General features: G+C 46.9%; 1 protein-coding gene across 17 annotated transcripts in view; it reads right to left on the bottom strand.

Annotated features, from left to right (window-relative positions):
* gatad2ab (GATA zinc finger domain containing 2Ab) overlaps positions 1 to 16,523 on the bottom strand; it is a 151,036-nt gene that overhangs the window by 73,690 nt on the left and 60,823 nt on the right. For 13 of the 17 annotated variants that reach the window (XM_068016040.1, XM_068016045.1, XM_068016047.1 and 10 more), the window contains exon 1: positions 1,463 to 1,532. The exons of 3 other annotated variants lie outside the window; for them this stretch is intronic. The gene's annotated coding sequence lies outside the window, so the exon portion shown is untranslated. Of the gene's footprint in view, positions 1 to 1,462; positions 1,533 to 11,837; positions 11,919 to 16,523 lie in introns of those variants that run through there. One more of the 17 variants, XM_068016043.1, reaches the window with a different exon arrangement.

The following is a 16,523-nucleotide window of genomic DNA, read 5'->3' as shown; positions in this document are numbered from 1 at the left end:
TCTTCACAGATTAGCACTAATGAAGCTCAGTCCTGCCGAGTTTCTACGTCATCTCAACCGCCCTAAATGCAGTGATGGTATTGGATTCCAGCTATCCTAACAAGCATATTTATCCCCATATCTTCCCACAGAGCTTTTGGCAGATAGCAGTTCGAAGACTGAAAATGAGACTGCAACCAACAGTCAAGAACTGCTCATGTTTTACAGCATGGGTTATTTAAAAGCAACATCACAAAGGCTATATTTAGCTTACTGATACCAATAAGGAATCAGGAGAAACTTCTTTACTTAGGGAGTGAGTGAAGCAAAGAGTATAGATGTAGCTAAGGGGAGACTGGATAAGCAGGAGGGAAAAAGTAATGACTGTTATGCTAATAGAGTTAGATAAGGAAAGACAAGAGGAGCATCAACGCTTGCATGGACTGGTTGAGCCGAATTGCCTGTTTTAAGTTATGCTTGGGGGTGAGGGGGAGAGGAAAAAATCACTAGGTCACTCTTAATCACCAGAAAATGCTTCTACCACTAGTGACAGAAGTACCCACGAAAATTGGTGGTGTATGACACGAAAGTTGGTGGTGTCGTAAAAAGTGAGGAGGAAAGCCTTAGATTACAGGACGATATAGATGGGCTGGTAAGATGGGCAGAGCAGTGGCAAATGGAATTTAATCCTAAGAAGTGTGAGGTGATGCATTTTGGGACGACTAACAAGGCAAGGGAATATATAATGGATGGTAGGACCCTAGGAAGTAGAGGGTCAGAAGGACCTTGGTGTACTTGTCCATAGATCACTGAAGGCAGCAGCACAGGTAGATAAGGTGGTTAGGAAGGCATATGGGATACTTGCCTCTATTAGCCGAGGCACAGAATATAAGAGCAGGGAGGTTACGATGGAGCTGTATAAAGCGCTGGTTAGGGCACAGCTAGAGTACTGTGTTCTGGTCACCACACTATAGGAAGGATGTGATTGCACTTGAGAGCGTGCAGAGGAGATTCACCATGATGTTGGCCAGGCTTGAACATTTCAGCTATGAACAGAGACTGAAAAGGCGGGGGCTGTTTTCCTTAAAGCAGAGAAGGCTGAGGGGGAACATGACTAAGGTATACAAAATTATGAGGGGCATTGATAGGTTAGATAGGAAGAAACTTTTTCCCTTAGCGGAAGGGTCAATAACCAGGGGGCATAGATTTGAGGTCAGGGACAGGAGGTTTACAGGGGATTTGAGGAAAAAAAATTTCACCCAGAGGGTAGTTGGAATCTGCAACACACTGCTTGAAGAGGTGGTAGAGGCAGAAACTCTCAACATTTAAGAAGTACTTAGATGAGCACTTGCGCCATAGCACACAAGGCTACGGACCAAGTGCTGAAAAATGGGATTAGAATAGTTAGGTGCTTGATGGCCGGATGAGACATGTTTCCTGTACTGTACTGTACGACTATGACTCTATGACACTAGTACCTTACCCTAGTGTTACAAAGCTCCACACGTTCACTCCAGAGCAAGCCCAGGTTGGAAGGACGCAATCTATAATCATACAAAAGGCAAAATACAGCAGATGCTGGAAATCTAAAATATAAGAGTCATAGAGTTTGACAGCACAGAAACAGGCCCTTCGGCCCAACGCGCCTGCGCCGACCATCAAGCACCCATCCTAACTAATCCCATTTCCTAGCACTTGGCCGTAGCCTTGTTTGTTATGGCGTTTCAAGTGCTCATCTAAATACTTCTTGAATGTCGTGAGTGTTCCTGCCTCTACCACCTCTTCAGGAGTGTGTTCCAGATTCCAACCACCCTCTAGGTGAAAAAATTTCTCAACTCCCCTCTAAACCTTCTGCCCCTCACCTTAAATCTATGCCCCCTAGTTATTGACCTCCCCGCTAAGGGGAAAGGTTTCTTCCTATCTATGCCCCTCATAATTTTGTATACGTCGATCGGGTCCCCCCTCAGCCGTCCCCGCTCCAAGGAAAACAACCCCAGCCTATCCACTCTCTCTTCATAGCTGAAATGCTCCAGCCTAGGCAACATCCTGGTGAATCTCATCTGCACCCTCTCCATTGCAATCACATCCTTCCTATAGTGTGGTGACCAGAACTGTACACAGTAGTCCAGCTGTGGCCTAACCAGTGTTTTATACAGCTCCATCATAACCTCCCTGCTCTTATATTCAATGCGTCATCTAATAAAGGCAAGTATCCCATATGCCTTCCTAACCACCTTATCTACCTGTGCTGCTGCCTTCAGTGACCTATGGACAAGCACCCAAAGGTCCCTCTGACCCTCTGTACTCCCTAGGGTCCTACCATCCATTGTATAATCCATTGCCTTGTTAGACCTCCCAAAGTGCATCACCTCATACTTCTCAGGATTAAACTCCATTTGCCACTGCTCCGCCCATCTATATCGCCCCGTGATCTAAGGCTTTCCTCCTCACTTTTACCACACCACCAATTTTCATGTCATCTGCGAACTTACTGATCATACCTTCGATATTCACATCAAAATCATTAATGTACACTACAAACAGTAAGTGTCCCAGCACCGATCTCTATAGTACCCCACTCGTCACAGGCTCCTATTCACAAAAACAACCCTCTACCATCACCCTCGGCCTCCTTCCACTAAGCCAATTTTGAATCCAATTTGCCAAATTGCCCTGGATCCCATGGGCTCTTACCTTCTTAACAAAATCTCCCATGCGGGACCTTATCAAAAGCCTTACTGAAGTCCATGTAGACAACATCAACTGCTTTACTCTCATCTACACATCTAGTCACCTCCTCGAAAGTCAATCAAATTTGTTCGACAGGATCTCCCCCTGACAAAGCCATGCTGACTATCCCTGATTAATCCCTGCCTCTCCAAGTGGCAATTAATCCGGTCTCAAACTTTCCCTACCACTGATGTTAGACTCACCGGCCTGTAATTACCTGCTTTATCCCTGCTACCCTTCTTGAATAATGGTACCACATTCGTCCTCCAATCCTCTGGTACCTCTCCTGTGTCCAGACGGGATCTGAAAATTTGCCTCAGAGCCCCCTCAATCTCCTCCTTTGCCTCACATAGCAGCCTGGGATACATCTCATCTGGGCCTGGGGATTTATCCACCATTATGCCCGCTAATACAGCCAATACTTCCTCCTTTACCATGCTAATTTGATCAAGTATATCACAATCCCCCTCCCTGATCACTACACCTACATCGTCCCTCTCCATAGTGAACACAGATGAAAAGTAATCGTTCAAAACCTCACCTCTGCCCTCCGGCTCCACACACAGATTGCCTCTTTGATCCCTTATGGGCCCCGCTTTTTCCCTGGTTATCCTCTTGCCCCTAACATACTTATAAAACGTTCTGTAGAAGGGTCACTGACCTGAAATGTTAACTCTGCTTCTCTCTCCACAGATGCTGCCAGACCTACTGAATATTTCCAGCATTTCTTGTTTTTATATACTTACAAAACGCCTTGGGATTTTCCTTTATCTTGCCCGCCAGTGATTTTTCATGCCCCCTCTTCGCTCTCCTAATTACTTTTTTTTTTAAGCACTCCACTACACTTTCTATACTCCTCTCGGGACTCCACCGTTTTCAGCACTCTGAATCTGCCATACGCCTCCTTTTTTTCCCTTATCCAATCCTCTATATTCCTGGACATCCAGGGTTTCCTTGACCTGTTGGTCCTACTCTTTCACCTTCACAGGAACATGCTGCACCTGAACCCTCACAATTTCCCTTCTAAATGATCTGATGTAGACTTTCCTATAAGAAGCTGCTCCCAGTTCACTTTGCCCAGATCCTGTTTCATCATATTGAAATCTGCCTTCCCCCAATTCAGTACTCTTATTTCCGGTCCCTCTATGTAATTTTCCATAACGACCTCAAACCTTACAGTGTTATGGTCACTATCCCCGAAATGCTCCCCCAGTGCCACTTCTACCACTTGTCCGGCTTCATTCCCTAGGATTAGGTCCAGTACTGCCCCTGCTCTTGTAGGACTCTCTATGTACTGGCTCAAAAAGCTCTCCTGAATGCACTTGAAGAACTCCGCCCCCTTTAAGCTTTTAGCACTAATACTCTAATATAGGGGAAGTTGAAATCCCTGACTATTATTACCCCATTATTTTTGCACCTCTCTGAGATTTGCCTACATATCTGCTCCTCTACCACTGCCTGACTGTTTGGAGGCCTGTAGTGCACTCCCAGGCAAGTAATAGCCCCCTTTTTGTTTTTAGGTTCTACCCATATGGCCTCATTAGAGGAACCTTCTAGGATATCATCCTTCCTTACTGCAGTAATTGACTCCTTAATCAACAATGCAATGCCACCTCCTCTTTTACCCCCTCCCCTATCACGTCTGAAGATTCTATAACCTGGGATATTAAGCTGCCAGTCCTGCCTTACCCTCAACCATATAAACAGAAAATGCTGGAAATACTCAGAAGACCAGGCATCAGCTGCAGAGAGAGAAAAGGAGTTAATGTTTCAGGTCGACTACCTTTCGTCTCTCTCCACAGATGCCGTGCATTTTCAGCATTACCTGTTTATATCTCTATACCTGTACTGTTGTTACCATTACTCAAGAAGGATAGTCGGGATAAACCAGGTAATTACAGGCCAGTGAGTCTAACATCAGTGGTAGCGAAACTATTGGAAACAATTTTGAGGGACAGGATTAATATCCACTTGGAGGGGCAGGGATTAATCAAGGATAGTCAGCATGGCTTTGTCAGGGGGAAATCATGTCTAACCAGTTCGACTGAATTTTTCAAGGAGGTGACTAGGTGTGTAGATGAGAGTAAAGCAATTGACGTAGTCTACAAGGACGTCAGTAAGGCTTTTGATAAGATCCTGCATGGGAGATTGGTTAAGGTAAGAGCCCATGGGATCCAGGGCAATTTGGATCCAAAATTGGCTTAGTGGCAGGAGGCAGAGGGTGATAGTCGAGGGTTGTTTTTGCGATTGGAAGCCTGTGACCAGTGGTGCACCGTAAGCATCGATGCTGGGACCCTTGCTGTTTGTAGTGTACATTAATAATTTAGACATGAATATAGGAGGTGTGATCAGTAAGTTCGCAAATGACACAAAAATTGGTGGTGTGGTAAATAGTGAGGAGGAAAGCCTTAGATTACAGGACGATATAGATGGGCTGGTAAGATGGGTGGAGCAGTGGCAAATGGAATATAATCTGAGAAGTGAGGTGATGTATTTTAGGAGGACTAACAAGTCAAGGGAATATACAATGGATGGTAGGACCCTCGGAAGTACAGAGGGTCAGAGGGACCTTGGTGTACTTGTCCATAGATCACTGAGGCAGCAGCACAAGTAGATAAGGTGCATAGGAAGGCATATGGGATTCTTGCCTTTATTAGCCGAGGAATAGAATATAAGAGCAGGAAGGTTATGACGCAGCTGTACAAAATGCTAGTTATGCCACAGCTGGAGTACTGTGTACAGTTCTGGTCGCCACACTATAGGAAGGACATGATTGCACTGGAGAGGGTGCAGATGAGATTCACCAGGATGTTGCCTGGGCTGGAGAATTTCAGCTATGAAGAGAGACTGGATAGGCGATGGTTGTTTTCCTTACAGCAGAGAAGGCTGAAGGCGGACCTGATTGAGGTATACGAAATATGGGGGGCATAGATAGGATAGATAGGAAGAAAATGTTTCCCTTAGCGAAGGTGTCAATCACCAGGGGCATAGATTTAAGGTAAGGTGCAGGAGGTTCAGAGGGGATTTGAGGAAAACTTTTTTCAACCAGAGGGTGGTTGGAATCTGGAACACACTGCTTGAAGGGGTGGTAGAGGCAGGAACCCTCACAACATTTAAGAAGTATTTAGATGAGCACTTGAAACGCCATAGCATACAAGGCTATGGGCCAAGTGCTGGAAAATGGGATTAGAATAGATAGGCTTAATAGCCGGCATGGACTCTGTGGGCCGAAGGGCCTGTTTCTGTACTGCATATCTAAGACTCTATGTTGGCTATCGTTCAGTTCAAGTGGGCAAAGCAGGAAAGGTTCACCCATCCCCCATTACACTAGGCTGAAATACTAGTGACAATGCTGCAAAGATCAGCCATATTTTCCCAATCCATGCAAAAGTCACTATGGATGTGGGATGGGGTGGGGTGGGGCAAGGCCAAGGGGAAGGGGAAGAATCGGCCACAGTCCCTGTTGCGAAGCAACTGCCACTGCTGGAAAACGAGTGTGTGGATGTTCGTCATAAGTGTGGCATCCAATGCTCACTCTGACCTCTGTTTCCAGTGTGCAGCCGACGTGTTGCACTGCACGATACCTTTAAGATAGATGCGTGGTCGCGCATCTTAAAGGGAATGTTGCTTGCAAGTGGCCTATTTGTCCCCTGTGCGGCACACTCCCAACTGCTGCGCTGCTGCACAGTTTAGGGGGAACACTGGAGAAGGTGAAAAGAAAAACTTACCAGTATATTAGAACTGAAAAGAATAATTATCTGGAAAGGCTGTACAGGATGGGGCTCTTTTCACCAGAAAAGAGAGGGCTGGAGGATGACCTGATCTTTAAGAGGTCATTAAAATTATGAAGGGTAGATGTAGAGTTGTTTCCAATTGTGGGGAGACCAGTACTATGGACTATAAATTTTTGATAGCCACTGATAAATTCAATAGGGAATTCAGTAAAAACTTCTTTACCCAGAGAGTGGTGTGAATTTGGAATTCGCTACCACAAAGGGTAGTTGAGGTGAGCAGTGTAGATGCATTTAAGGGGAAGCTAGATAAACACATGGGAGAGAAAGAAATAGGATATGTAAACACGATGAAAAGAAATAAGATGGAAGGAGGCTCGTGTGTAGCATTAACACTGGCACAGAGCAGTTGGGCTGAATGCCCTGATTCTGTGCTGTAAATTCTATGATTGAAAGTAATTGAGCGGTAGGTACCTTCCTCACCCAACTATAGTCTTTGAGCAGGATCATTTCAAGAACAGCAACGCTAACCCAATCGTTCTGTTAATCATGCGAAGCCCCTCACCTTGGAGCACAGCTATCGTTCCCATTTGGACTGTCAAGTCGTTGAATTAGAAGCCTATTTTTGAGAGTTCTGGCCACTAGCAACACCATAGAAAAAGTACAGCACAGAAGGAGGTCATTTAGCCCATTGTGTCCGTGCCGGCCTAATAAACTAGCCGCCCAAACTAATCCCACCTTCCACCACCCGGTCCATAGCCCTGCAGGTTACAGCACTTCAGGTACATGTCCAGGTACCTTTTAAAAGAATTGAGGGTTTCTGCCTCCACCACCATTCCTGGCAGTGAATTCCAGACACCCACCATCCTCTGGGTGAAAAAGTTTCCCCTCATGTCTCCTCTAATCCTTCTACCAATCACCTTAAATCTGTGTCCCTTGGAAACTGACCTCCTCACCAGGGGAAACGGGTCCTTCCTGTCCACTCTATCTAGGCCACTCTATCAAGTAAGCCCTCAGCCTCCTCAGTTCCTGGCAAAACAACCCTACCTATCCAATCTTTCTTCATAGTTGCAACCTTCAAGCCTGGACAACATTCTTGTAAATCTCCTTTGTACTCTATCCAGAGCAATTATGTCCTTGCTGTAATGTGGTGACCAGAACTGCATGCAATATCCCAGCTGTGGCCGAACCAGCGTTTTATACAGTTCCAGCATCACATCCCTGCTTTTGTACTCTGTACCTCTGCCAATAAAGGAAAGCAATCTATATGTCTTCTTTATCACTCTATCCACCTGTCCTGCCACCTTCAGGGACCTGTGGACTTGCACTCCAAGGTCTTTCACTTCTTCTACCCCTTTCAATATCCTCCCGTTTATTGTGTATTCCCTCGCTTTACTTGCCCTCCCCAAATGCACAGCTTCACAATTCTCTGGATTGAATTCCATTTGCCACTTTTCCACCGACTCAACCAAACTATTGATATCATTCTGGAGTCCACGGCTTTCCTCCTCACTATTAACTACACGGCCAATTTTTGTGTCATCAGCAAATTTCCCAATCATGCCTCCCACATTTAAGTCCATATCATTAACATATACCACAAACAGCAAGGGACCCAATACTGAGCCCTGTGGAATGCCACTGGAAACCGCTTTCCATTCGCAAAAACATCTGTCGACTACTACCCTTTGTTTCCTGTCCCTGAGCCAATTCTGGATCCAACCTGCCACATTCCCCTGTATCCCATAGGCTTTCATCTTGCTGAGTAGTCTGCCATGCGGACCTTGTCAAATGCCTTACTAAAATCCATGTAAACCACATCCACTGCACAACACTCATCAATTCTCCTGGTTACTTTCTCAAAAAACTCAACTAAGTTAACAAGACATAACCTTCCCCGTTACAAATCCATGCTGACCATCCCTGATTAATCCGTGCCTTTCTAAGTAATAGTTTATCCTATCCCTCAGAATAGATTCTAACAATTTACCCATTACCAAGGTCAGACTGACCAGCCTAAATTATTTAGCCTCACACCCTTTTTAAACAACGGTACGTTCGCAGACCTCCAATCATCTGGTACCTCTCCTGTATCTAGTGAGGATTTGAAGATGATCCTCTGCGCATCTGCTTTTTCCTCCCTGGCTTCCCTCAACAACCTGGGATGCAATCCATCCGTTCCTGGTGATTTATCCACTTTCAGGGATGTCAGACCCTCAAGCACTTCCTACCTCATTATGTTCTCCTCCTCTTTAACTACAATGTCTGCATCAACCCTCTCCTTTGTGAAGACAGACAAAAAATTAATTAAGAACCCTGCCCACATCGTCTGCAACCATGCACAAGTTCCCCTGTACATCTCTGATAGGCCCTACCTTTTCCTCAGTTATCCTCTCGCTCTTAACGTACTGATAAAACATCTTTGTGTTTTCCTTGATTTTACTTGCCAATAATTTCTCATGTCCTCTCTTTGCTTTTCTAATTTCCTTTTTTACTTCACCCCTGCACTTTCTATACTCCTCTAGGCTTTCTAAAGTATTAAGATATTTGTGATCATCATAAGCTTTCTTTTTTTGCTTTAACTTACCTGTAAGCTGTTAGATAACCAGGGGACTCTAGATTTGGCAGTACCACCTTTAATGTTGGTGGGGACATACCTACACTGTACCTATAATATCTTGCTCATGAATGCCTCCCACTGGTTTGCCACTGATTTCCCTTCAAGTATCTGTATCCAACATCTGTATTCAACATGGTGGCTCCTCATCAGAGCCCTTTCCTATCCTGAGTGGTGTGAAACAGGGCTGTGTTCTCGCACCCACACTTTTTGGGATTTTCTTCTCCCTGCTGCTTTCACATGCGTTCAAATCCTCTGAAGGAATTTTCCTCCACACAAGATCAGGGGGCAGCTTGTTCAACCTTGCCCGTCTAAGAGCGAAGTCCAAAGTACGGAAAGTCCTCATCAGAGAACTCCTCTTTGCTGACGATGCTGCTTTAACATCTCACACTGAAGAGTGCCTGCAGAGTCTCATCGACAGGTTTGCGGCTGCCTGCAATGAATTTGGCCTAACCATCAGCCTCAAGAAAACGAACATCATGGGACAGGACGTCAGAAATGCTCCATCCATCAATATTGGCGACCACGCTCTGGAAGTGGTTCAAGAGTTCACCTACCTAGGCTCAACTATCACCAGTAACCTGTCTCTAGATGCAGAAATCAACAAGCGCATGGGTAAGGCTTCCACTGCTATGTCCAGACTGGCCAAGAAAGTGTGGGAAAATGGCGCACTGACACGGAACACAAAAGTCCGAGTGTATCAGGCCTGTGTCCTCAGTACCTTGCTCTACGGCAGCGAGGCCTGGACAACGTATGCCAGCCAAGAGCGACGTCTCAATTCATTCCATCTTCGCTGCCTTCGGAGAATACTTGGCATCAGGCGGCAGGACTATATCTCCAACACAGAAGTCCTTGAAGCGGCCAACACCCCCAGCTTATACACACTACTGAGTCAGCGGCGCTTGAGATGGCTTGGCCATGTGAGCCGCATGGAAGATGGCAGGATCCCCAAAGACACATTGTACAGCGAGCTCGCCACTGGTATCAGACCCACCGGCCGTCCATGTCTCCGCTTTAAAGACGTCTGCAAACGCGACATGAAATCGTGTGACATTGATCACAAGTCGTGGGAGTCAGTTGCCAGCATTCGCCAGAGCTGGCGGGCAGCCATAAAGGCAGGGCTAAATTGTGGCGAGTCGAAGAGACTTAGTAGTTGGCAGGAAAAAAGACAGAGGCGCAAGGGGAGAGCCAACTGTGCAACAGCCCCGACAAACAAATTTCTCTGCAGCACCTGTGGAAGAGCCTGTCACTCCAGAATTGGCCTTTATAGCCACTCCAGGAGCTGCTTCACAAACCACTGACCACCTCCAGGCGCGTATCCATTGTCTCTCGAGATAAGGAGGCCCAAAAGAAAAAAGAAAAGAAAGATCTGTATCCAGTCCACTTTGTCAGGTCACCTCTCAGTTTCTAAAAATTTGCCTTCCCCCACTTTAGGACTTTTGCTCTTGTTTTATCTTTGACCCTTTCCATGATTATGCTAAAACTAACTGTATTATGGTCACTATCTCCAAGATGGTCACCCCACTGTTACTTCATCCACTTGCCCAGCTTCATTACCGAAGACTAAATCCAAAATTGCGCCTCCCCCACCCTCCCCACCTTGTTGGGCTTGTTACATGCTGGCTAAAAAAGTTCTCTTGAACACAGTTCAAGAATTTTGTCCCTTCTGTGCCCTTCACGCTGTTTGCATCCCAGTTGATATTGAGGTAGTTGAAATCCCCAACTATTATTGCCCTAAAGTTTTTGCGTTCAGAAATCTGCTTACATATTTGTTCTTCTATCTCCCTCTCACTATTTGGGGGTCTACAGTACACTCCCAGTAATGTGGCTGCCCCCTTTTTATTTCCAAAGCAAAAGAAATCGCACAGCGGCCTTTAAAGCAAAACATCACTCTGCTTTTGCCAACAAGCTAAATAAAGCACATCAATTCAACAAAAACTTTTGATTTTCTTTTAAACAACTAGTAGCACAGAATGTGATACAGAATCAACTTGGTGTCTCAACAGGTTCTGGGCAGGAGGCATGAGGAGTGAAGGAGTATAGAGACCAAATACTTAAAGGAAAAGCACCTTCTAATATTTTGTGGACAAGCATTGAAGACCCTACCCTGCCAGACCCCAGGTTGAGGGATAGATCTCAATCTACTCAACAGAACATCTAAGAGTTTTTCAGTGAAAGGGTTAATGCCTGCATCCTTTCAGGCTGCAGAAACTATCCATTTCAATCCGCAAATCTTTCATGCTTTCACCAACATTATTTTGAATGGAAATTCACGCTTCATCTCAGCTAAGATGTGGGTCATGATGGTATAGGTAGGTGTGCCACCCCCTCCAGGCAAGGCAGGGCTAGGGAAAGCTTCCTCACTCCTGACCATTGTCCAGCACTGCCCGAAGCCCTCCCCCCCAACCACCCCCAGCTGGAAAGCACGCAGGCAAGCAATAGGCGAGCATGGTACTGACTGCAGCTGGTAGTCTGCTGACACTCACCGCCGGACTCTTGACAAGAACAGACACTTGACTGAGGCATTGGAAATGGACTCAAGCACAGATCAGCACTTCAAGAAAGTTGGGGTAGGGTGGGTGGTGGGGCTAAGGAATGGAAGGGGGCAAGAAAATATTCTGTACAAGATGCCTGCTGCCCAGGTCACTACAATGTTAAAGCAAGATTTAAAATTCATTTGAGAACTGAACTTGATAACTTTTTTTGTTTTAATTTTCAGAGTTAAGAATTAAGTTTGCGGACTTGAAAACTTCTCAAAAGTTTTTAAAGAAATGTCTCACCAGCTTTAATTGGCTAGAACCCGCCCATCAGTGTTAACCTGTCACAGAAGCACCATTTAACCTGGCGAGATGTGGTTTCGGAGGCAGGTTGAGAGACCGTCACTGTCTGGTTACCTGCACACATCTGATAAATGGCCGAGTCACATTTGATCCCATGACATCACTTGGGCTCCACACATGACCCTTCCCACAATTCCAGGCGATGCACAAAGCACTTTCCAGAGAACCAGCTTGAACTGGCTCCAGATGAAGTAGAGTGCTGTTAACCCCTTACACCCCAGCACACATGGCACACACATACAGACACACAATACTCGTGCACGTGCGCATGCACATACACTCTGCTCTCACACCCGCTTTGCACGCGCAACCCTCACAGCCCACACCTATGTCTGCACACACTATCACCCCGCACACAACGCCCCCACCACCGAGTCAGCCCCGCATGCACACCCCACCCCCGCACACAAACACACAAAGCAGCTCCAACGTTTGTCTAGTGGCAGGCTGACATTCCAAAATATTAGTCTGCTACTGTACAAGCACCCTAAATTCTTAGTCTGCTCTGCCAGTATACTGCATTTGTTTCACTCATAGCTGGTGTGTTTCTATAAAGTGACGTACAGACATTAACATTGGACAACTATATCTTTTTAAGTAAAAAGCAATGGGTCACTATGGGGTAGGGGGTAGGTCGGGCATTTCATAGCTTCAGTGTTCAAGCGTTCAAGGAGCATTTGCTGCCTTTGTGGGCAAATTTATGACACCGTCTCCCTTCAACATGGTAATACAATTCAAACTTCTTCTCCTTGACCATGGAGTGCACTTTCGGTTCATTGAGTAAAAACTGTTTTGGCAACTGCTCTTTCCTTCTATTTTAGATGATCTGGAACCCTAGCTGTGCCGTGTCTTCTGGGGGGGCAGCGCAGAGGAAAGGGGCGGGGGGGGCAGCGCAGAGGAAAGGGGCGGGGGGGGCAGCGCAGAGGAAAGGGGCGGGGGGGGGCAGCGCAGAGGAAAGGGGCGGGGGGGGCAGCGCAGAGGAAAGGGGCGGGGGGGGGCAGCGCAGAGGAAAGGGGCGGGGGGGGCAGCGCAGAGGAAAGGGGCGGGGGGGGCAGCGCAGAGGAAAGGGGCGGGGGGCAGCGCAGAGGAAAGGGGCGGGGGGGCAGCGCAGAGGAAAGGGGCGGGGGGGCAGCGCAGAGGAAAGGGGCGGGGGGGCAGCGCAGAGGAAAGGGGCGGGGGGGCAGCGCAGAGGAAAGGGGCGGGGGGGCAGCGCAGAGGAAAGGGGCGGGGGGGCAGCGCAGAGGAAAGGGGCGGGGGGGCAGCGCAGAGGAAAGGGGCGGGGGGGCAGCGCAGAGGAAAGGGGCGGGGGGGCAGCGCAGAGGAAAGGGGCGGGGGGGCAGCGCAGAGGAAAGGGACAGGAGTGTCAGTGCATCTGTTTTGACCCACACCTCAGCAATCAAGTATTTAACATTTCCCTAACTCTAGATTTAACATTCAGTAGCACTTGTCTGTTAATGGACACACTGGTTGGTTTAACTTGTGTGAATAACATTTTTAAATCAGCTAAAAATGTGATCTATCCCTCTCCTTCTTTCCTCATTTTCCAGTGGATACAGGACTCAACACAGCATGCTTGTTGGAGGCCTTCCTGAGGTGTTTAGATACCTGGTGGCGTCAAGCCTTCTTGCATGGAGCCATCCGTGCCATGCAATACCAGTCTCAGACTAGAATCTAGACAGTGCCAGTTCTCACAAGTGCAAATGCTGTTCAGAATTCAAACTCAATCTCTCTAGATGGCCCACTGAACCCAGACAACTTCAGATCTTAGTCCCTCATCCATGCCATTTTCTGTGATTTTTATGTCCTTCTGGTTGAATATACTTCATGGAGGATAAAACAGAGTGCGATGTCCTTGCTTGGACAATGCGAGACCAAGCACTGGGGCTGTGCTCAGACAACAGTTGCTTGATGCACTTTTCGTGCTCATCTGTTATTGAAAATTTACAACCTCTGCCGGTTAATTTCCTCATTTTCATTCTGGAACTGCACCTTGGAACGGCCAGGTTAGCTACTAGAGATCTGACAACCTTCCAAGACAGATCAACTCCAAGTGAAGCGTAGTGTATTCAATGCTAAAGGTGGAGGTGGGGAACTGGGGAAACAAACAGGTAAGCAGTGCAGTGCCCTTCATTAGGAGTGTAATAGCAGCTCAAGGCAGTCCCAAGACAGCTCACATTGTGGGGTTTTCCACACCCCGAGTAGGTGTTTGTTTTCCAGCAACCAAATCACAAGACAGCCAGAGTTCCACTGGGTGTGGAAAATGCGGAATAAAAAAAAATAAATGGACATTAATTCAACAGCAGATGCACTTCTTTGATCACACTTGGTTTTGGCACATAGGGGCTGATCAAAAGAACTAACCAAGATAATGCTTTGTGCTAGGTGTACAGAACCCACTAACGATGTAGAACCAAGGCTGCTCAGGCATGCAAACCATTGATTCAGAGACTGTACAATTCTGAACCTTTCAATATATTTGTGCCTTCAATGAGACAAAGTGAATTCTTCTTCTTCTTCGGCCTCCTTGTCTCGAGAGACAATGGGTAAGTGCCTGGAGGTGGTTAGTGGTTTGTGGAGCAGCACCTAGAGTGGCTATAAAGGCCAATTCTGGAGTGACAGACTCTTCCACAGTTGCTGCAGATAAAATTGGTTGTCGGGGCTGTTACACAATTGGCTCTCTCCTTGCACCTCTGACTTTTTCCCTGCCAACTGCTAAGTCTCTTCAACTCGCCACACTATAGCCCCGTCTTTATGGCTGCCCGCCAGCTCAGGCGATCGCTGGCAACTGACTCCCACGACTTGTGATCAATGTCACAGGACTTCATGTCGCGTTTGCAGACGTCTTTAAAGCGGAGACATGAACGGCCGGTGGGTCTGGTACCAGTGACGAGCTCGTTGTACAATGTGTCCTTGGGGATCCTGCCATCCTCCATGTGGCTCACATGGCCAAGCCATCTCAGGCGCCGCTGGCTTAGTAGGGTGTATAGGCTGGGGATGTTGGCCGCCTTGAGGACTTCTGTGTTGGAGATACGGTCCTGCCACCTGATGCCAAGGATTCTTCGGAGGCGGCGAAGATGGAATGAATTGAGACGTTGCTCTTGGCTGACGTGCGTTGTCCAGGCCTCGCTGCCATAGAGCAAGGTACTGAGAACACAGGCTTGATACACTCGGACTTTTGTGTTCTGTCAGTGCGCCATTTTCCCACACTCTCTTAGCCAGTCTGGACATACCAGAGGAAGCCTTTCCCATCCGCTTGTTTAATTCTGCATCGAGAGACAGGTTACTGGTGATAGTTGAGCCTAGGTAGGTGAACTCTTGAACCACTTCCAGAGCGTGGTCGCCGATATTGATGGATGGGGCATTTCTGACGTCCTGTCCCATGATGTCCGTTTTCTTGAGGCTGATGGTTAGGCCAAATTCATTGCAGGCAGCCGCAAACCTGTCGATGAGTCTCTGCAGCCTCTCTTCAGTGTGAGATGTTAATGCAGCATCATCAGCAAAGAGGAGTTCCCTGATGAGGACTTTCCGTACTTTGGTCTTCGCTTTTAGACGGGCAAGGTTGAACAACCTGCCACCAGATCTTGTGTGGAGGAAAATTCCTTCTTCTGAGGACTTGAATGAGAAAGTGAATGCAGTTGTCTTTTACAAGGAGGATTAATTCAGAGGCCTGAAACTGCAGAACTCAGAAGACATGTTAGGACATTGCGATCCTATTTGATTTGGACTATAATTTCAATTGGAACTCTACTGAAAGGTTTGGTTTTAATCTTTTCAACATTTATTCTGATCTTTGGGTGATATAATTTGCCACACTAATCAGCAAACGTGGGAGTTAAAAAACCTGGACAGACTTTCCACTCTGCCACCTCCCTGTATCCCTTCTTTTGGGCCTCCTTATCTCGAGAGACAATGGATACGCGCCTGGAGGTGGTCAGTGGTTTGTGAAGCAGCGCCTGGAGTGGCTATAAAGGCCAATTCTGGAGTGACAGGCTCTTCCACAGGTGCTGCAGAGAAATTTGTTTGTTGGGGCTGTTGCACAGTTGGCTCTCCCCTTGCGCCTCTGTCTTTTTTCCTGCCAACTACTAAGTCTCTTCGACTCGCCACAATTTAGCCCTGTCTTTATGGCTGCCCGCCAGCTCTGGCGAATGCTGGCAACTGACTCCCACGACTTGTGATCACGACCTGTATCCCAACGGTGTTAAAACCAAAACCCATGACACTGTCTTCTTCAGCAACTCATTTTCCCAAGACCTTAAAGGCTTTGGTACTCTTTACACCTCCCTCAGGCTTCCCTTATATTAGCATGTCTAAAATCCAAACTTGGCGCCACCAAATTACCAGTTCCTGGCTCCTCGTTTTAACCTTAATGTGCTGCGACATGGGCCTTGATCTTTCAAAATAAATGTGCTATCCAGTCCCAATAAATAGCATTTAAGTTCAGACAAACCAAGGTCTATAAATTCCAAAAGAAAACCAAAAAGTGCTGGAAATACTCAGCAGGTCTGGCAGCATCTGTGGAGACAGAAGCAAAGTTAATGTTTCAGGTCAATGACCTTTCATCAGAATAGCCCTTGTGTTGTCTGCTTCCAAAGAAGTTTTGACAAACATTTCAAGGAAGGTACTTCT

This window comes from Heterodontus francisci, chromosome 36 (genome assembly GCF_036365525.1).
Source record: "Heterodontus francisci isolate sHetFra1 chromosome 36, sHetFra1.hap1, whole genome shotgun sequence".
In the NCBI taxonomy this organism is placed as follows: domain Eukaryota; kingdom Metazoa; phylum Chordata; class Chondrichthyes; order Heterodontiformes; family Heterodontidae; genus Heterodontus; species Heterodontus francisci.
This window is presented reverse-complemented; position numbering and strand designations above follow the sequence as displayed.